This window comes from Gopherus evgoodei, chromosome 1, assembly GCF_007399415.2.
Source record: "Gopherus evgoodei ecotype Sinaloan lineage chromosome 1, rGopEvg1_v1.p, whole genome shotgun sequence".
Lineage (NCBI taxonomy): Eukaryota > Metazoa > Chordata > Testudines > Testudinidae > Gopherus > Gopherus evgoodei.
This window is the reverse complement of record NC_044322.1, coordinates 104001890-104024488: the sequence shown is the minus strand read 5'-3', so window position 1 is coordinate 104024488 and position 22599 is coordinate 104001890.

The following is a 22599-nucleotide window of genomic DNA, read 5'->3' as shown; positions in this document are numbered from 1 at the left end:
CACTTGGGTTTCCCAGGTTTTCACACACAGACTGTCACTTCCCCCAGCTCAGTCTTTGCTTCTCAGGTATTTCCAGGTGTGTCGTTGTAAGGAGAGTGAGGTAACATCATGATGTAATTTCCCTCTTTTATATCTTCTTCCCACATGCTGGAATGCTCTTTTGCTGTGACATGGGTCAAACAATTCCCATTGTGTAGTGCTATCTCTGAGAGGTTTCTAATTACACAGTTCATGGAGTAATCCTTGTGCTTGTGTGCATTTCCTCAATAAGCCATTAACATTGTTTGGCCTTTTACTGTTGTACCTGAAAAGCTGTTTGAGGGTGTTTTCAACCTCATGTGTTTCAGTAATACATACATAGCCAAATTTCATAATTTCAAGTACAATGATAGCACATAAAGTCCAATAAGATATTAATGTCTAGCAGATCAAGACTTTTAGAATGATAGCTCACAAGGCATACTTTGTGCAAAACATATCCTAATTACATGACAATGGTGAATAAGAGGATGTCAGGGTGTCACACATTTCTCTCAAAAGAAGCGTTAGGAGAAACTGACACTATCCTTCCTACACATTGAGACGCTACCACTTCCCTTAACTCCTCTGTGGGATTTCTGCATGTGATGCTGGCGTGAATGTCTCCTGCAGGCATTCCAGGGAGCAGTGAATAAAGGAACTCTGTAGAGACATGACTCCTTTCCACCATACTTCCCACATAAAAAAATCTCTTTTCCCCTCCTCCATACCTCTTGGTGTGAGACAAACAGACTTTGAGCCTTCTCCTCCCAGTAAGAACTTCAGTTGGACAGCAGATGGTGGAGAGATCTTCTCTAACTTTACTCAATATTAAAGTTTTTGGCTGGGAATACAGTTGTATTTGTGGAGACTGAGATCCCTGATATATTAGATAAACGTGAATGTCAGTGAGAGTGAGTGACACAATGAGTGAGGGAATATCTTTTAATGGAACAACTTCTGATAGTGAAAGGGACAAACTTTCAAGTGACACAGAGGTCTTCTTCAGGTTTGGCAGTGAGTGAGGTGCCGACTCCGTGGGTGCTCCAGGGATGAAGCACCCACAGGGAAAAATTGGTGGATGCTCTGCACCCACTGGCAACTCCCCACCCCAGCTCACCTCCACCTCCTCTCTGTGTCCACCCCCTACCCTGAGCATGCCATGTGCCTGCTTTTTCCCCCCAGCTACCAGTGCTTGCGCAGCAAAACAGCTGTTTTGCGAGGCAAGTGCTGAGAGGGAGGGGAGGAAGAGGCAGGGCTGGGGTAGGGATTTGGGGAAGGGATCCAATAGGGGCAGAGAGGGGGCAGAGTTAGGGCGGAAACTTTGTGGAAGAGGTTGGAATGGGGGCGGGGTGGAGTCAGGGTGGGGCCAAGGGCAGAGGGGGGCGCGAGCACTCACCGGTGCGGGGAAAATTGGCACTTATGATTTCAAGAACAGGATGAAACAGCTGAAAGAGGAAACCCTGTATTTATCCAGTGAAGATTCCTGCAGTCACAATGAATCAGCGGTATAAATTACACATTCTGATCTGTCTGTAAAGGGTGAGGGGAATGTGATTGTTCCTGTGGATAAAGAACAGAGGAATACATGAACACTGAAGATAACATACTTTTTCACCAGGACTCATCTTCCCTTTATTTCCTCTCTGCTCTGTGTTTGGCCTAGGTGCCTTTTGGTTGCAGACCATGACACAATAGTAAGCTGTGCCTTTTTGATCCATATCTTCAGGATAGCTTACTGCAGTGTATTCTGTTTGGGAATGCCTATGAAAGTATCTGGAAAGTACAGCTAGTGGAAAATGCAAGGTTAATCCTTTAAGTAGGTCAATCTACTGTAATAATAAAGAATATTAATTAATAATAATATTTAGCTCTTACATAGTACTTGTTATCAGAAAACAACATACAACACCCCTGCTGCATGCTCAGGACTGGCTGCCTGTTTATTTCCAAGCACATTTCCAGGTGTTGGTTATGATCTCTACTATGCTGATTGGTTTGTGGATCCCTTCTTCTCTTATGTCCCATGGGATTCACAGTGTGTTGGGTCTTTCTGGTTGTTGGTTCCTGGGATCCAACTCTTCAAAGCTCATAGCAGGATGACCTTAATAGGTGTGCCATGCTCCGTCAAGGGATTTACTGGCATCCAAATCTGGGAGCTGCAGGATACTGTGTAAGATGGGTTTGTTTGGTCTCGCTCTTGATTATCCTATAGATCAATGTATTAGGGGATCAGGGATTCTATGATGCTATCAGTGTGTACAATGTTCTGTTCCTGAGTCACCAAAGCCTTTAGAAAATATTTTGCTGTTTTACAAGTGATTGTTTTTAATTATGTGAGGTGTCCGGCCACTTTAATGATGGACACCGGTACACATTTCAGAACAAATGGCATCACTGTATTGTTATTTGTCTTCAGCAGCTGAGGGAACAAGAGAGTCCCAGTCTCTGAGCTCTCCCATTTTGCAGTTCTGTGGGTCATCAGCTCAGTGATCACCCCAGCCAGTCACTGGAAAAGAAAATCAGCAAATCAAGCTGATCAAATTGAAATCAAAGAAGAAAGACCTTAAAAATTAATCAAATTTATTTATGTAAAAGCAAGAAAATAAGATAAAAATCAAAGCAAATAGCAGCAACCTACAAACCCAGCAAGGTAACAATTATACCACAAGGGACTCTACAAAAGATTTTGCCCTATCATTAACTCTTCTTGCTCAGCAACATACTCAGTCACTAATTATGAAAGAGTCATGGGCAGACAACTGATTGATCAATGCTGAATCCCCCGGAAGAAAACAATAAAAATGCCTTATCAATAAACTTTCTCCAAAGCTACGGGAAACAAATGAAATTTAAATGTAACAAGTTAACCATGTGAATAACACACAGTAGGATCACTTTAGGCATTTAACGTTGCTTCTTGCCAAGATGTAATCCTACTGAGAGTTAGCTGCTTCAATATTTCCACAATGGACTCATAAAAGAGATTCAGTGACATTAAAGATTCCACAGCCCCCTGCTTTCAAAGCTACAGTTTAAAACAAATCTGTGTTTTAAACATTAAGATGTAGTTTACTACTACTTGTTACAGAAGTAAAGGGATACTCTTTTCTGGGACAGATCATGGGCTTGCATATGACACCACTTTTACCACATTCCTTTTGAAAGCTCCCTCAATGCTCAATGCAGCCATCCTCTCTAGAATGATAAAAGCCCTTCCTCCCTATTGATGTAGCTATGTGTTTAGATGCATTATGTATATTTAACCACATGGTTAAATGATGTAAATAAAGGGCAGAGGATCTAAATTTATAGACAATCCAGAGTTACAGCACAAATTCCCTCCTTGATGCAACCAGTTGTGCCTAAATATTATGGCATATACCAGTGGTTCTCAAAGCCGGTCCTCCGCTTGTTCAGGGAAAGCCCCTGGCAGGCTGGGCCGGTTTGCTTACCTGCCGCGTCCACAGGTCCAGCCAATTGTGGCTCCCATTGACTGAGGCTCACTGTTCCAGGGCAATGGGGGCTGTGGGAAGCAGCATGGGCAGAGGGACATGCTGGCCACCCTTCCTGCAGCCTCCATTGGCCTCAAGCAGCGAACTGTGGCCTGTGGGAGCCGCGATCAGCAGCACCTGTGGACGCAGCAGGTAAACAAACCGGCCTAGCCCAACAGGGGCTTTCCCTGAACAAGCAGCGGACTGGCTTTGAGAACCACTTGCATATATCATATAATATGGTATATGCCATAATTAGGGTCCTATCAAATTCATGGTCCATTTTGGTCAATTTCACAGTCGTAGGATTTTAAAAATAGTAAATTTCATGATTTCAGCTATTTAAATCTGAAATTTCATGTTGTTGTAATTGTAGGGGTCCTGACCCCAAAAGGAGTTTTGTGTGTGTGGGGAGGGTGGAGTGGGGGGGGTTTGCAAGGTTATTGTAGGAGGAGTTGTGGTACAGCTACCTTTACTTCTGCTCTGCTGCTAGTGGGCAGCTGGAAAGCGGTGACTGCTGGCAGGAAGCCCAGCTCTGAAGGCAGATCCTCCACCAGCAGCAGCACAGAAGTAAGGATGGCACAGTATAGTATTGCCACCCTTACTTCTGTGCTACTGTCTGCAGAGCTGGGCCCTCAGTCAGCAGTCACCACCCTCTGGCCACCCAGTTCTGAAGGCAAAGTGCAGAAGTAAGGGTAACATGGTATGGTATTGCCACCCTTACTTCTGCACTGCTGCTGGCGGGGTGCTGCTTTCAGAGCTGGGCACCTGGCCAACAGCCGCTGCTCTCTGGCCACTCAGCTCTGAAGGCAGCACAGAAGTAAGTGTGCCAATAGTGTGACCCCCCTAAGATAACCTCGCGACCCTCCTGCAACTCCCTTTTGGGTCAGGATCCCCAATTGGAGAAATGCTGGTCTCCCCCATGAAATCTATATAGTGTAGGGTAAAAGCACACAAAAGACCAGATTTCATGGTACATGATGCGTTTTTCATGGCTGTGAATTTGGGAGGGCTCTACATATACTGTATAGGTCAGTTGTTGAGCCCATACATTTGTAAGTGGGAGAAGGGGCCATGGTGTGAGCTTGGGACTTCAGGAGACCCAGGGTGAATTCCCACCTCTGTCACAGACCTTCTTCTGTGACCTTAGGTAAGTAAGGGTGGTACAATTGGGCGTGCTCTCAATAAAAAAAAAAAATGCCACAGAATGTTATTTGACCATGTACTGGATGAATAAGAAACATTATTTTTGAAAAAATTAAAAAAAAAAAAACTTCAAAAACAGACTCCAATGAGACACTTCTCAGTTGGACTTAATTTGCAAATTGGACACCATCAATCTAGGCTTGAATAAAGACTGGGAGTGGATGGGCCATTACACAAAGTAAAACTATTTCCCCATGCTTCCCCTCCTACCCTCGCCCCCCCGTTCCTTACATCTCCTTGTCAGTTGCTGGAAATGGGCCATTTTCATTGCCACTACAAACAGTTCTTTTTCTCTCCTGCTGATAATAGCTCACCTTAACTGATCAATCTCCTTATAGTGTTCATGGTAATACTCATTGTTTCATGTTCTCTGTGTATATATATATCTTCCTACTGTATTTTCCACTACATGCATCTGATGAAGTGGGGCTATAGCCCACAAAAGCTTATGCTCAGATAAATTGGTTAGTCTCTGAGGTGCCACAAGTACTCCTATTATTTTTGAATATTTTTTTATTTAAAAATGACAAACTGAGCAATGAATTTTATTGAAACAAATTACTCAACTGGCTTTGGTTTATGCAAATATTTTTTCTGTCTCAATCTAGTGTTGATTTCCATCTTAGAAGTTTTTGCAAGGTTGAATACAGCACCTCCTCAATCCCTCATGCCCCAGGGGCACATGGTGCTCCAAAGCAGGCCATGACTCTGCTCCGTATATATTGGCAATAGAATATGTGGGAGTCTATGGTGGGTGTACACATGCTCCACACACTGGGAGCTCTGCACAGTGCGTGCCAGTGCTCCCCCTGCAGCAGCACCACACTACCCTTTATTGCTGGCTGTGACTTAAAGGATGATCTAGGCCACAGTATTTTATGACACACCGTGACACATATCAGTGGTGTGGGTCTTGAATGCTGGTCCACAGGCCTAGGCAGTCCCAACCTGCCACTAGCTGCTAAAATAGCAATTGAACTCTAACAGAGGACTCCAGTCCTGGTTGGTGGAACTCTGGGGGTCCTATTTGTCCCCAGCCTCTATTTAACCCAAGCACAGGAACAGGAAGTTGTCCAGGTAACTGGGTTTTCCTTGCTCAGGACTGCTTTCCTTGCAATACCTGCTCCTAATCTCCTGGTAACCTGACCCTTCTGCCACCTGACTCCTGGTTTACCCTCTGGCCTGTCTCAAACTCTGATCTCTTGGCGATCGGACTCCGCCTGACACCTAACTCTCATTTTGCCTTCTGGCCTGTCTCAGACTCTGATCTCCCAGTGATCGGACCCTGCCTGACTCTCAACTCCTGCTCTGACCAAAAGGTCAGATTGCCCATGTTCTGATTGTGACACATGCCCACACAATGATGTGTTCAAAATAACATTTCAGCTGTGGAGTATTATAAATAGCTGATTTCTTCTGAGGTGTCTGCATATATGAAAAAAACAGTACCTGTTTATGTTATGGAATTTAAAGTGCCTATAAACCTATTGCTGTATTGATTGATCCTTTAAATTAAGCCAGGTATTTTTATTTCTATTGAGTGAACATACATATGTAATGCCAGCCCACCCAGGGATGTCAGCAGCAGGGATCAAAGCTAGGCCTTCTTGAGCTAAATGCATGAGCCTCCACTGTCGGAGCTAAAAGATACGTCTCTCTTGTAGCCAAGGCTGTAGTAGGCTCATCAATCTCAACCTGGTCTAGCCACTGCCAGAGGGGGACAGAGTGCCACTCTGAGCAGGAGGCTCCATATACAAACTTGGATTTCAGGCAGTGTAGGGCACTGGGTTAGGACTTAGGAGACTTCAGTGCTATTCCCAAACTCTACTATTGACCTGCTGTATGACTTTGGGCAAGCCACTTCACCTCTTTGGACCTCTGCTTCCTCTTCCACACATTGTCTGTCTCATCTATTTAGCCTATAAACTCTTTGGGAGCGGGGATCATCTCTCACTATGTGTGCATACAGTTGTTATCCAGGGTTTTCAGAACCCCCAACAGGGAAAAATTAACTATTTCACTCCACGCGGTCAGGAATAAATTAATAGGAACACAGAATTCCATCTGATAAGATTCATGCAAGTCCACATGTTCTAGCTAAAAACTGCAGTTATTAGATTTAAGCACACACAATCATAAGCAATAGGTTTAGCATTTCCTAGATATTTACCTAACATCTGGAATGGTATTCAGTAATTAACAGTGAGTACACAGTGGCCAGTTGTTCAATGGGAGAGAAAGAGTGTCAGGAAAAACATCTCTTAAGATGGCTTCAGAGGTCCAAAGTACACTTTATTAGCTAATGTTTTATAACTAACTTCTACAAAACACATAGGCCATAATTACTCCTACTGGATCATCACTTTTCCTAAATTTCAATAAACTTTCTAATATCAGAGGCATCTAGACTCAAGGTTTTCCAGCCACCAAAGTTTTCAGTTTCACTTGTTTATCTGTCTGTTCCCTCCTCCCATTCTGATTAGTAGAAACTGCCCAGCTAGATATGACCTTGCTTCTAAAAGCCTGCCTCCAAATTAACCCTTAACTATGTGGTGTTCTATTTCATTAATTCATCGTAGTTAAATGCATATAATAGGGTTGCTATTGGCTTGATCATATTCTGGGGTACAGACCCTCCTCAAATTCAGGGTAACACAGTGTCTAACATAATGGGGCTTTGATCTTGGTTGGGGCCTCTAGACACTACCATACTATTATTACTACTACTATTACTGCTAATGCAGCATTGCATCATACACCATTATCAATTACTATTAATACAGGATCGGGCTTTGAGGTCCTTGTTCCTATTTTATTCAGTCTTTTACTCAGGCTAACTCCTACTGAAGTAAGGACTCATAAACCAATGGGGAGCATAGTAGCTTCCTCTTCTTCAGAACCATTTCAGTGTATCCTAAGAACACCTATCCTATTACATTTCTTTGTGGTTTTTATCCCAGGATCTCAAAGAACGATACCAACATTAATTAAACAACAACCCATGATAAATTATTGCAACCTTTTTGCAGATAAGTAAACTGAATCATAGAAAGACAAATTAACTTGATCAAGATCAGCAAAAGAGCTAGGAATGTAAATGAGAAGTCAGAGATGACCCATGCCTGCTAATAATGTGTGTCTGTGTGTGTTACTGAGCATACTCAGTCCTTGTGAGCATGCTCAGTACAAGCCAAGCAGTAAATCTTGGGGGGCACGTGGCCCCAGATACTCCCCCACCACTCATTGCCTCTGTGAGCAGTCATTGACTGGCAACTTATTTCTAATCACTAGAGAATACTTTGCACATTCTTTTGTTCTAGGGGCCAGTGTAACTGTGCCTCAGTGAGCCACAACTAAGGATGCCAAATTCAGGACAAACTGCTGAGAAATAGGGCAGATACACCCCAAGACTGATAGCTAATCCTCCATAGGATACACCAAACCAGCAATAAAAGTAAACTTCTGTTTCACCATACTGGCTAACAAGAAGTCATAAAAGCAGTTTCCCTGGGCATTCCTATTCTTATATCACCACCAAAAACACTGGATTGAGCGATGAGTGGTTCTTTACAACCAGTCTCATCAAATAATAGGTTCTTCTGATTCCAAAGGACCAGCCACACACCCAGGTCAATATATAACTTAGATCTTACCCCAAAATCATGCTGATGCCAATCCTTTAGTATCTAAAATCAAAAGGTTTATTTAAAGAAAGAAAGAAAGAAAGAAAGAAAGAAAGAAAGAAAGAAAGAAAGAAAGAAAAAGAAAAAGAAAGGTGAGAGTTAAAATTGGTTAAAGGAATCAAATATGTACAGTAATTGCAAAGTTCTTGGTTTAGGCTGTAGCAGTGATGGAATAAACTGCTGGCTTGATAAGTCTCTGGCTACTTCCAAATCATTGGAAGGTCCTCAATTCCTTGGTTAGAATGCTCCTATTAGTATAAGTCCATAGTCCAGATGCTTGGGCAAAAAAGAAGCTGGAGCAGGATAGAGGCAAAATGGAGGGGTTTCCAGGGCCTTTTATAATTTCTGCCGTTTGGAGGCAATCCCATTGGTCTTAGTGTGGAAAATTACAGCAACAAAATGGAATTTGGAGTCAAATGGGCAAGTCACATGTCCATGCATTTTGCCTAGTCACAGCATCTGGTCCGTTTAGATAGCATCTGTTTCTGAAATAACCTAGTCCTTTCAGCGGCAGGTCATCAGCCCTGGAAAGGTCATTTCAGTCCTGCCAATATGATATTAGGGCGGTTGGAAGTTGATTCCTTTGACTTCACCTTCTTTGGGTATGTCTTCACTACCGGCCATATTGGCGGGTAGCAATCGATTTCTCGGAGATCGATATATCGTGTCTCATCTAGACGCTATATATAGATCCCCGAACGCTCTCCTGTCGACTCCAGAACTCCACCAACGTGAACGGCGGTAGTGGAGTCCATAGGGGGAGCCGTGGACGTCGATCCCATGCCATGAGGACGGTAGGTAACTCAATCTAAGATACTTCAACTTCAGCTACGCTATTCACGTAGCTGAAGTTGCATATCTTAGATCGATCCCCCCCCAAGTGTAGACCAGCCCTTTGGTAGAGTTAAATTAATTTCTGGAAAGTCCAGTCCTGTAGTTGTTCATCTCTAATTTGCTGCAGTTGGTTGGCAGATGCAAGAATTGCTGCCAGAAACAGGTCAATGTAGACTCTCTGACATCTTTCTATAAAGCCTTTTCTTTTTCTGTTGGTGGCTGCTCAGCTGGGGCTCTAGATAGAGTTGTCATAAACAGATAGCTAAGGGTTAATGTCTTTTTTCACCTGAAACACCTGACCAGAAAACCAATCAGGAAACCGGATTTTTTCAACTTTGGGTGGAGGGAAGTGTGTGTCTGAGTCTTTTGTCTGTCTGCCTGTTTCCTCTGAGCTTTGGAGAAGTAGTTCTATTTTCTAGTCTTCTGTTTCTAAGTGTAAGGACAAAGAGATCAGATAGTAAGTTCTATGGTTTCTTTTCTTTGGTATTTGCATGAATATAAGTGCTGAAGTGCTTTAATTTGTATTCTTTTTGAATAAGGCTGTTTATTCAATATTCTTTTAAGCAATTGACCCTGTGTTGTATCATCTTAATACAGAGAGAACATTTGTATTTTTTCTTTCTTTTTATATAAAGCTTTCTTTTAAGACCTGTTGGAGTTTTTCTTTACTTCAGGGAAATTGAGTCTGTACTCACCAGGGAATTGGTGGGAGGAAGAAATCAGGGGAGGTCTGTGTGTGTTGAATTGGCTAGCCTGATTTTGCATTCCCTCTGGGGAATAGGAAAGTCCTTTTTGTTCCCAGGACTGGGGAACGGAGAGGGGGAATCACTCTGTGTAGTTTCACAGAGCTTGTGTCTGTGTATCTCTCCAGGAGCATCTGGAGGGGGGAAGGGAAAAAGAATTATTTCCCTTTGTTGTGAGACTCAAGGGATTTGGGTCTTGGGGTCCCCAGGGAAGGGTTTTCAGTGGGACCAGAGTGCCCCAAAACACTCTAATTTTTTGGGTGGTGGCAGCAGTACCAGGTCCAAGCTGGTAACTAAGCTTGGAGGTTTTCATGCTAACCCCCATATTTTGGACGCTAAGGTCCAGAATCTGGGAATATAAAGCCTTTTCTTTTTCTGTTGGTGGCTGCTCAGCTGGGGCTCTAGATAGAGTGTCTAATGTTATGAGTGCTTTCCCTGCTGTATGTTCCGTGTTAACAGAAAATCACATCAGCTGTAGTCAAAATCTTTGAATCCTAGGTGGAAGGTCATCCAGTGGTTCTTCACCCAGTAATGCCACTAAGGGTTTATTTTCAGTTTCTATGTTAAAATGCAGCCCAAACATCTATGCACTGAGCTGTTCACAGGCCCAAGTGACTGCTAGAGATTTTTTTTCCATGTGAGGCTTCTTGATATGGGGGTCCCTGCCTCCTTCTGGCTGCTTTTGTGTGAGCACTACTCCTAAACCACATGAAAATGCATCTGCTGGTATTGTTGGATAGTTTACCAAATATGTTGCCAAAACAGGTGGAAATGTCAGTAGTTCTTTTATTTTATTAAATGCATTTTGTTGTGTGCTCCCTCAGATCCACATACTGTGACCGTTAAAGACATCTGTTAAGGCTTTTGTTAAATAAGCTAAATCTGGGGTAATTTCCCCAAATGATTTATCATGCCAGGAATCTTCTTACAGCAGAAACATCTTTGGCTTTGGGTGAAGTGAATAAGACTTGTCTGAATCTGGCTGAATTCCCTGTTTGGTGATTATGTGTATTACAAATTTTACTTTCTCCTTTCCAAATTCACATTTCTAATTGAGAATAAGTCTAGCTTGTTGGAAGTGTCTCAAAACTGCATTCATGGGTTCTGTCATACATCCAAATCAAGTCAGGTTTGTCAGAGGCCATCATGACTCTGATAACCTTTGACAACTCACTGATATTATCGCAGATCTCATCTTATTTGGTCTTTGCAAATCTCCATCCAGGGATGAGCCATAATTTGCTTTTGGAATTTCAGTGACTGCTGCCCCAGTATCAGTTTTAAATTTAAGTTTTCAACCATTTAGTTTCATGCTTGGGTATCAAGGTGTTGTTTATTCTATTGAGGATATAGTTGCTAGAAGTATGGACTTATTGTCATCTGATGATAGCTTTCCTTCTTGGATTGCTTCCACTACTCTTAGAGACCTGCATGCTACTTCAAAATGTCCCATGTTGTAGCATCTCCTACGTTCTACCTCTTTAATTGGACATTGTTGTGAGATGTGGCTTGGTGTCTTGCAATATCTTCTGTAGCTTTTCAAAGCCTCTCTTCTATTAAATTTCATTGGTCTCTCACTCTCTAGTTGTGCACTGTTCTTATGTTGTAAGTTTGGTCTGACTGCTTCTTTCACATTTGTGGCTTTTCTCTTTACTGTGTCAATATTGTCTGACCAGTCTCTTCTTTGCTGCTATCATGTAAGTTACATTACTGTTTCTTTATGTTTTCTTGCATTCTCACTCCTACGATAGCCTTAGATAGTGTGAAATCTTGGTCAAACTGAAACTGTGCTGATAAATTGGTGTCTCTTATACCAACAACTATCCTGTCTCTTATTAATTCCTCTTTTAGCATTCCATATTTGCAATGTTGACCAGGACTATGAACTGCAGTAATAAAAATCTCAGCTGTTTCCCCTGGTTTCTAGCACCTCCTATTAAATTTGGCCCTTTCATGTGTAATATTTGGTCTGCCTATGAAATGGGAATCAAAAGCCTTTATCACTTTGGAGTATCCATCAATGAGGGATAGGTCACATAGGATAACACCAGCAGCATTACTCATGGCAAATATCAGTGTATTTACCTGGTATTCTTGTGCTTTCTCTGTTACATCGGAGGCTATCCAGAATGGCTCATATATTTGGATTCAGCAAGGTCAGCTACCTGAGTTGCCAAAATCAAACATTTGCACTATGGGCTCTATTGCCGTGCTGAGACAGAGCTCAGCCTCCTTCCTGTTGTAGCTTTCACATCTCCTCTCTGATTTTCCTCTTCCTACTCACCACTCTGGCATGGCTCTGGGGTTCTCTTTTCTTTCCTTTACTCCTTCTTTAGAGAAAACAATTCACATACTTCGGACACAATGTAGTGTGAGGTCATAAACACAAACAGCCAGAGAACTCCCTAACCAGGAAGTTCTTATGATTGTTAAGCTCCCTGCTGCAATACATCCTGGCCGTCTCTGGTAATTGTCGATGACCAGGGACTCTATAACCATTCCATGGGCACCTCAAGTGGTAGTTATGTGATAAATCCCTTTGTGAAACTAGTCTTTAGTCTATGCTCCATCTATAAAATGGGAATAATATAGCCAGGGCAGATCCCTTTGTGAAATCCCTTTGTGAAACTAGTCTTTAGTCTATGCTCCATCTATAAAGGCGATAAATCCCTTTGTGAAACTAGTCTTTAGTCTATGCTCCATCTATAAAATGGGAATAATATAGCCAGGGCAGAGTAGAGCTCTAACCTTATCCCTTTCTGTCGGGTGCCCTATTCTAGGAGTAGCAGGAGGATAGAAAGAGAAGAGAGGTCTTGTAGGAACTTGGGAGGCTATGCTGTCTGGGAACTTCTCCATGCCAATTGGGAAGATCTGGCTGTTTTCCATCTCCTTTGATCTTCTCTCCCAGAATGCCACTGCAATTCTGACCCAGTGTGGTTAAGCTAGAAGAATATAACCCCTGCTCCTCCTCGCCCCTCAAATTGATTTTCATCTGTCCTGAATTTATTTTAAAAATAGTCAAAAAGTAAAATTCTTCTCTATAACAGTGTCTGTAGGCACCAGCTTTCATCAAGATGGCATGGACATTTAAAATGGTGTGTTTCTTGATTTTCAGTGCCACTGATGAGATCATAATTTCCAGTGAAATGAAATACTTCTTATGGATGTATAAAGAAATGGGTGAGAGAGAGAATAAAAATCACAACCTCCTTTAACCTGGTGGAATAAAGTCAGAATTTTCTGGGTCAACTTGTTTTCAGCAAGAAGTGTCTGCAAGTAGATCTGATATGGTTACCTCAGGTTAGGTATGGTTCTTGATTGGTTACAGAAGCTTAGAAGTATCCTTCTGTTACAGTAGCTTGCAGATGTGAAGGATTTATGGTTTTCAGGTGCTTACAGTTCTGGGTTCTGATTCTTGCTTCTCTGAGTGAAGAGTAGTTTCTGCAAGGCTCCATTGAAATGCCCATCAAGCAATACTGATTTATGCCAGCTGAGGATCTGCCTCAGGATTCCAAAGTGGTTGTAGTATTCTTGAGCTATTATAGGGAGAACAGATTATTTTAACTGGTGGTACTTGCAGGGTGCAAACATTATGAAACCCAGCTGTCATCAGCTGCAGTGAATATAGGGAAGAACAGATGACTGGGATGAAGAAAGCTTAAGTAAGAACAGGAAACTAAAATAAATTCTCTAAAGTGGGCTAAAGTTATCAGCATGTGTAAATCCTATCAGTGAGATATTGTACATAAAGTAACCATTTTTATTACAATATCAAAGGGTAGAAATTAGATGAATACATAGCAGTAGGAATCAAATTTTAGATCTTATTGCAACTTTGCATATTAAGTTATTGTAATAATATAGGCTTTTCAGTGCCACACTCCTCTTTATCATTTTTTTCTTTAACAAAATTGGAATATAAACATAAATTTGATATAACCACCACCATCTCTCCCACCTAAAGTCTAACTTCTAAGTTTATCACAGCTTTAATATATATTGTGATGGTATAACATATAGCAAAGTGACTTTTAACTCAGTTTTTTCCAGTTCACTCCCAGCTGCAGTGCTGGCTAACATCTATTATTTAGATGATAATAATATAGAGTTTCAAGAAGTAACATGCAATCTATACTGGACCAAGAAGTAATTACTTTCTGACTATGGCCTAATTGTACTGTTCAATTCCACCCTGTTTTATTTGATCTAATTTGACCTTCTTGTTATGAGGCTATAGAAACAGCTCAAGACACAAGGCAAAGCCATTAAGGATGTCTTTTCTCCAGTTCTCTCTGCTGCTGTCTCATTATTAGTTCACCTGATTTCATCCCTTTTCAGATCTTAAAGTTTCTTATCAGGGGCTGATGTCTCTCCTGCCATCACTTTCCGCTCACTCTTCGTTGCATGATGGAAACATTGTAACTTCTTTCATGTAAAGATGGTTGTCTTGAATGCAAACAGCTTCTGACTCTTCCTTGTTTTCCAAAATGTCACACCAAATCTTTCCTTCCACTTTCTGAGTCAAGCACTGTAGTAATGCATTATTCAACTATGGGTGAATCTACACTTGGAACTGATGGTGTAATTTCCAGCTCGAGCAGATAAAGCCATGCTAGCTCTGATCAAGCTAGTGACTAAACATTGAAGTGTAGCTACTAGCCACTGCAGCGTGAGTGGCAAGTGGCAGGGACTTGTTGTCCTGAGTACAATCTTGTCTGAGACATCAGGTATATACTCTGGTGGCTAGCCTCTTCTGAAGCTTATGCCACCCCAGTTACATTGATACTTGTACTGCACTAGCTCCATCAGAGCAAGCACAGCTGCGTCTGCTTGAGCTGAAAATTATACCTCCAGCTTGAAGTGTAGATGTACTCCAAGTGATAATGACCAATGGGGACAACATTTCCTGGGCACTTAATAATAATAATTAATAAATAATCTGGTCCTATGTATTCCTATTATTAAGTAACTATAATGTCCCTGTGGCCAAAATGGAGTCCACTCTACAGACAGCTCTGTCCAAGAAAAGGCACATTCAGGAATGCAGCAGGGAAACTCCCTTATGCTCCGGGGGCACCCATTCCAAGCCACCTGTAGTAAACACAAACTCACTGAAATAGAATATAGGAAGGGAATACAATGAATGTAGGGAAGGGAGCTATTCATTAACAGAGGGATGAATGCAGAAAAACAAGAGAAGAGGTAAAACAGGGTTACATCCAAGATAAGGTCTTATAAACCCAGTGGTAGCACATTATAAAAGAATAGAGGCCGAGCACTGTGTGTAGGCTCAGGGTACAGGAACCCTAGGGCAGAGTTCTAGTCTGGCCATAACTCTTGAATGCTCCTGGTCATCTTCAGTACCAGTAACTTTCCCCAGTGAGCCCCTCTGGTGCCCTCTTCTGCTGCGCTCTGCAAACCTACTCAGAGCACCAACCTCCCCACTTGACTGGCTACAGCCTGTCTCTCTCTTCCCAATGCAGTATCACACGCCCCAGTACTCATGGCCTCATACATCTCTGGTCGACAGTGATATTGGGTTTGGCTCTAGTTTGTCCTTCTTGGGTGATTCCTTCCTGGCACAGCACTCCTTCTGGTTCCTGTCCTGGAAGATCCCTGGTCAGCTGCTCTGTTTCTTTAGGCTGTCATCTAGAGCCCCCCACACCTGTCACTCTCTTTTTCTCCAGACTCCTCTACATGGACAACCAGTGCTTCCTCTGCCTCAGGATGAAGTTTTAAAAGGGCCATATCTACTAAACCCGAAGTAGGTTACAATTAAGAATTCCAAATTGTTTTAAATTTCTCATTGATTAGTACTCCTCTCTCTAACCAGAAAGACCCTATTCAATTTTAGGAAAAAATTGCCTGCTTGTAGAGTAATAACTTGTTGCCCTGCCATGTAGGAAATATACTTTGGATCTGAGTCTCCGTTGCTGCATAGAGCTAATACAAAAATTTCAAAATGTGCAACTTTGACAGTTATTAGGAGTTAAATTGTATGTTTAAGAGTAGCAGTGTTTTTCTATTGGATAGAAACCTGCGGGCCCCAGAAATCTGAGTAAAACAGAGTGGTAACATTTGCACAAGTTCTGTAGGGTGACGGTTCCAGCAGCAACTCTCCACAACTGATTATATATTGCTATTATTTCTTGAAGTGAACCTCTGACTGTTCAAATTGCAGTTCTACAAGTCCTTAAAATAATGGTTTTGTTTAACTGATGCTGTCATAGGCCTGTTCATCTGGACGTAAGTACAGTGACCCTCCTTTGTGTTAATATTACTGCTCAGAATCCTAAGGGGAATCCAACTGACTTTCTGATGAAATTACATCTTTATTTTTCTTCTAGATTGTTGAGAACTAGAACAAAGTGCATCTTTGTTTAGACAAGTTTTTCAACATGGAATCAAATATTTCTTATAGACGGTATTTTTAAATTGGGAATTAAACTTCCAGATCCACAGATTAGATTGGAAAAAGTTTCATACTGTCACATTTTAGCAGGTACCAAATTATGATTTATGGGGCTGAAAAAAAGTCATTTTGTTCAATGAAGTTTCATCTGTAAAAACATTGATCATGAAACAACCATTAGCCTAGTCACACTAGTACAGGTGAAATGTTTTGTACTCTTCAGAAAAGCTTGATAATTGTGACTGAAGAAGAACATTGAAAAAACCCTGTTTTTTTTTTAAACCATGAAATGTATATTGATTTTTTTTTAATGAAACTTTGGCACGTTCTACTAAACATAAGTTTCTCAAAGACAAGATGTTAATCTATATTTAATATGTGTATTATAAGGATAAATCTGGCATGAAAAGCAATAGAGGTTACTACAGTTCTCTGGTTCACTGCTTTAAGGGAGAGAAAGCTAGCACAAATCTAATTTTACAAGGAAATTGCTGAAAGAATGTATGTAATAGAATGGATATAATAGAACAAGGTATTTAAAAATTGCAAGCTCAGTTGGATAATAAGCACTTGAAAATTATATCTGGCCACTGAAAAGGGTGCACTTATTCACAAGTAACTACTTTTCTTTAATAGTCACTAGCCAGAGTGTTTAATGTGTGACAAGTTGATTTTTACTATCAAGGTGACTTTGGTTTGAGTACATCTAATACTGAATGATCTAACAAAAAGTTTAAAATATCATGCTGTGTATTCTTGTGTTGATAGGAGGTAAATAATGATCTTACACCGGTCTATGGTAGAATAATCAGTTTTCAGGATGGATAGGAAATGCCCTACTATCGAAATGATTTTATTTCAGCATGAGCTTTCGTGAGCTACAGCTCACTTCTTCAGATGCACAGAATTGAACACAAAGACAGGAGATATTTATACATATAGAGAACATGAAAAGATGGAAGTATGTATACCAACAGGAAGAGTTGGTATGCATACTTCCATCTTTTCATGTTCTCTTTATGTATAAATACCTCCTGTCTGTGTTCTATTCTGTGCATCTGAAGAAGTGAGGTGTCGCTCATGAAAGCTCATGGTGAAATAAATTTGTTAGTCTCTAAGGTGCCACAAGTACTCTTGTTCTTTTTGTGGATACAGACTAACACGGCTGCTACTCTGAAACCTATCCAAATGATGTAGCTGAAAAGCTAATATTGCTATTTTCTCTAGATGGGGATGTTATAATATAACACATAGCAATAACTTTATTGCACATTGCACCTTATTGTGCCAAGAGATATCAAAGATATTTATAAAGGATACAGAATAGTTAATAGTTACAATTTGATGTATCAAACAGATAATTAAGAAGAGGATGAGTTGTCTGCTTTGAAGACAAGATCAGTATTTTTTACAATTTCTGGAGAGACGGTGCTAAATGGTTAAAGCAATGGCCACCTACTGTGACATTTGGTGCTGGATAACAAGCAGGCTAGGATCTGATGACCTCGGTGCTTGGGGGCATAAAGGGTGACTGGATCAAAGAGCTAGCATTAACCAAGATTTCAAAAGTACACAAAGGGTAAATGGCAGTAGGATTGAGCCTATTAAGTCAATGGCAAAACTCCAATTGACATCAATAGGAGCACCACGAGGCTCAAAATGTGAAATTTAGTGAATGGCAACTGGATTCCTCTTTTGGAATTTTAGAACAAATACTTGAAAAGAAAGAGAAGTCTGATTTGCTAGTTACTGTGGGTGAAGTTTTTGAGTTCAGCTGAAAATGAGGTTAGTAAAAGCAGCAAAGAATCCTGTGGCACCTTATAGACTAACAGACGTTTTGGAGCATGAGCTTTCGTGGGTGAATACCCACTTCGTCAGATGCATGTGGTGGAAATTTCCAGGGGCAGGTATATATATGCAGGCAAGCTAGAGATAATGAGGTAGTTCAATCAGGGAGGATGAGGCCCTGTTCTAGCAGTTGAGGTGTGAAAACCAAGGGAGGAGAAACTGGTTTTGTAACTGGCAAGCCATTCACAGTCTTTGTTTAATCCTGAGCTGATGGTGTCAAATTTGCAGATGAACTGAAGCTCAGCAGTTTCTCTTTGAAGTCTAGTCCTGAAGTTTTTTTGCTGCAGGATGGCCACCTTAAGGTCTGCTATAGTGTAGCCAGGGAGGTTGAAGTGTTCTCCTACAGGTTTTTGTATATTGCCATTCCTAATATCTGATTTGTGTCCATTTATCCTTTTCTGTAGCGACTGTCCAGTTTGGCCGATGTTCATAGCAGAGGTGCAATGCTGGCATATGATGGCGTATATTACATTGGTGGACGTGCAAGTGAATGAACCGGTGATGGTGTGGCTGATCTGGTTAAGTCCTGTGATGGTGTCGCTGATGTAGATATGTGGGCAGAATTGGCATCGAGGTTTGTTGCATGGATTGGTTCCTGAGCTAGGGTTACTATGGTGTGGTGTGCAGTTATTGGTGAGAATATGTTTCAGGTTGGCAGGTTGCCTGTGGGCGAGGACTGGCCTGCCACCCAAGGCCTGTGAAAGTGTGGGATCATTGTCCAGGATGGGTTGTAGATCCCTGATGATGCGTTGGAGAGGTTTTAGCTGGGGACTGTATGTGATGGCCAGTGTAGTCCTGTTGGTTTCTTTCTTGGGTTTGTCTTGCAGTAGGAGGCTTCTGGGTACACGTCTGGCTTTGTTGATCTGTTTCCTTATTTCCTCGTGCGGGTACTGTAGTTTTGAGAATGCTTGGTGGAGATTTTGTAGGTGTTGGTCTCTGTCTGAGGGGTTAGAGCAGATGCGGTTGTACCTCAATGCTTGGCTGTAGACAATCGATCGTGTGATGTGTCTGGGATGGAAGCTGGAGACATGAAGGTAGGCATAGTGGTCGGTAGGTTTTCGGTATAGGGTGATGGTAATGTGACCATCACTTATTTGCACCATGGTGTCTAGGAAGTGGACCTCCCGTGTAGATTATACAAAAACCTGTAGGAGAGCACTTCAACCTCCCTGGCCACACTATAGCAGACCTTAAGGTGGCCATCCTGCAGCAAAAAAAACTTCAGGACCAGACTTCAAAGAGAAACTGCTGAGCTTCAGTTCATCTGCAAATTTGACACCATAAGCTCAGGATTAAACAAAGACTGTGAATGGCTTGCCAATTACAAAACCAGTTTCTCCTCCCTTGGTTTTCACACCTCAACTACTAGAACAGGGCCTCATCCTCCTTGATTGAACTACCTCATTATCTCTAGCTTGCCTGCATATATATACCTGCCCCTGGAAATTTCCACCACATGCATCTGACGAAGTGGGTATTCACCCATGAAAGCTCATGCTCCAAAACGTCTGTTAGTCTATAAGGTGCCACGGGATTCTTTGCTGCTTTTACAGATCCAGACTAACACGGCTACCCCCTGATACTTGATGTATGATGTTGTTTTGCATGCTGTGACAGAGTATGGGTAACATTTTCAAAAGTGCCAGAGTGCCATATTAAAAAAAAAGTTGTTTGGGTGTTTAAATGAGCTTTGGACCAGGTCCTAAATCACTAGGACCTGATTCTCCCTGTAACTCTTACTCAAACAGATCTGTAGTATATGCTGTGAGTTGTCTCATTGATTTCAGTAGAACAGCTTTTGGAGTAAGGTACTAACCAATCAATGTGAATAAATGAGACAGAATGGGGCTTTAAACTTTTAGGTGTATGTTGTGGCATTTATGTCACAGCCCTATGCAGAGACATGCTGCCCAAGACAAGCAGTGGGGAGTTCATGCCTTTACAATCTTATCAGGGGCTTGTCTGGGCACATAGGGGTATATGATTTTTATTTATTAAGATGGAGCAAGTTACTCCCTTGGTGTGTACCCTATTCCATGAGCCAGTGCAGATGCAGATAAGTGACGGGGTCAGAACCCCACCTCCATCCTAGCTCTCCCCACCACTTTCTCTTTGCTGTCCTGTTTTTGGAGGGTGGAGATTAGAAGGCATCCAAGCAGTCCCTGCACTTCCCAGAGCATAGGTTATTCAGGAACCGCTGTTGTGATAGGATCTTGCATAGTTGCACAAGGGAATGGACAGGTTACTTGTGCACCAGAGCATCTCACAGTCTAACACTTAACTTTTTATCATCTGTACCTAATTACTGAGATCCTGCTTGCTAATTGACTGTCACCCCTTTTGACCCAAGTGTTTGCCGGTGTTTGGTTTGTTTCTGTTAGGAGGACATATAGATGGAGTCAGATATTTCTTTGATGTACTCCTGTTTATTTATAAAGAATGCACAAAGTTATGTTTCTCTGAACATAGCAGGAATCAAACAGAAGGGGACAGTTTCTTTGCTCAATATTCCAAGCCTCTTTCCCTCCCCCCCACCCAACACTCAACACAAAAAGCTTTATCTCAGGATCACACTACAATTTTTCTGACAGTCCTTGGCTCTCTGCTGCTTTCTCTGTTTGCTTGTGTGGTTTTTCTGGATGTGCCTTCTCACATGCACAACTCCACCAAAACAATACCAAAAGATATACCTAATCCTGCCTCAGTGTGTTGGGATGGATTAGATGACCTCTTGAGAACTCTTTTACCCCTGCATTTCTATGAATTTTATTATTTCTATGACTACCTAGTGAAACTCCTCCACCCACATAGCTCAGTTTCCGACCTATTTTTCACATGGCCTGCATTTTGGGTAGTGGCTACTATTGTTTCAGCTATCTTATTCCAAAAAGGGGCTTAACTGCTTCTTACATTGATCCTGAATGAAGGGCAGCTATTACTCCCACCAGCTTCAATGACATTTCAGGCAACCACTAGGATAATATTACAATGGATTGATCATTTGATTGATAGAATTTATCCTAAATAAATAAATCTATCAAAAAACCCTTTCCTGCAGTTAACTAATTGTTATAGTTTTGGGTTCACAACATAGGGCCTCACTCTATGAACCTTACTCTGAGTAGTATGTAGGTAGGTAGATCTTCTGACCTCAGTGACAATGACTCATGTGAGCTAAGTGATACTCAGCATGGATAAGAGCTGGAGAATCAGGCTCATAAAAAGCACACACACACACACATTTGTTCCCTAGATAGCATGCTCGTCAGTAAATCTTTGGGGTAGACAGGTTAGCTGAGGCTAATTTTGCACTCCAGAAGCCTTAATATTCAAGGATAGTGGAAAAGAAGAGTGCAGATGTGCAAGTGAATTCATTATATCTATCATGAACATTGGCAGAAACTGAACTAAAATAGGATGCCATTGATGCTTCTCATGCCAGACAATCAGATAGGGAGCCAGCATCCATCTCCAACTTGTAGGTGCCTCAGGAATAGCATCAGTGCAAATTCTCTACAGGTCAGGAGGGGATAATAAGAAAATCTGTCAAAGGTGAAACAAGAGTCAACTTTTCCAGACCATAGATCTGATTTGGGCAGAGTTGAAGGAGAAAGAGTTCAAAAGGTTAAAACTGCTGTGCTTATTTAAGTGAGCATTAACATTGTTGTGAGAAAACAGCTGAGGTGAGGCTGAAGAAATGAATTAACTTTTTAGGCCTATAGAACAGTGTAAGAATGATAGGCATTTCATATAAGAGCTCTGCAAGGGTGAAAAGGGAATGCTGAGACTTTCTTTTTGCTTACAAGTAGTTTGAATTAATGGCATCCCCATCACTGCAGTTATTTGCTCCTACTTAAAATATCAGCAGGGAAACATCTGGGTTGTGTGTAGAATTTGCTAGCATGTCTTTCATCAGATAAATTAGCAGCATTGTTACTTGGTGCCCATAAAGAGAGACAAAAAATATCTCAGCACAATGATGCATATGCCATTTTCCTGTCAAGATGGAGCCACAATTAGGGGTGTGCCTATCAGAGATGATCAATGAGAGGCAGATATGTTTACTGGAAGTCTGTGAAAGCACAATACAAGGGAACAAATGCAGGTGAGGTGGGGTCATTTTGTGGATAGATTACAACCTATCATTCATGACCAACCTTTACTGCATTCCCGCTGTCTCCAATTACTAAGAAGAGAAACCCAAATAACAGTGGGTTCTGTTGCTCTGATGACAGCTTGAGAAAAAGTAATACGGAATTCCTACAGCTATAAAAACAGAGTGAGGAAAAGGAGCCAAGTCACCCTTGGAACTCTCAGTCTTCCACGTTTTGTACAGGTCTTTCTTTTCCACTCCCTTATGT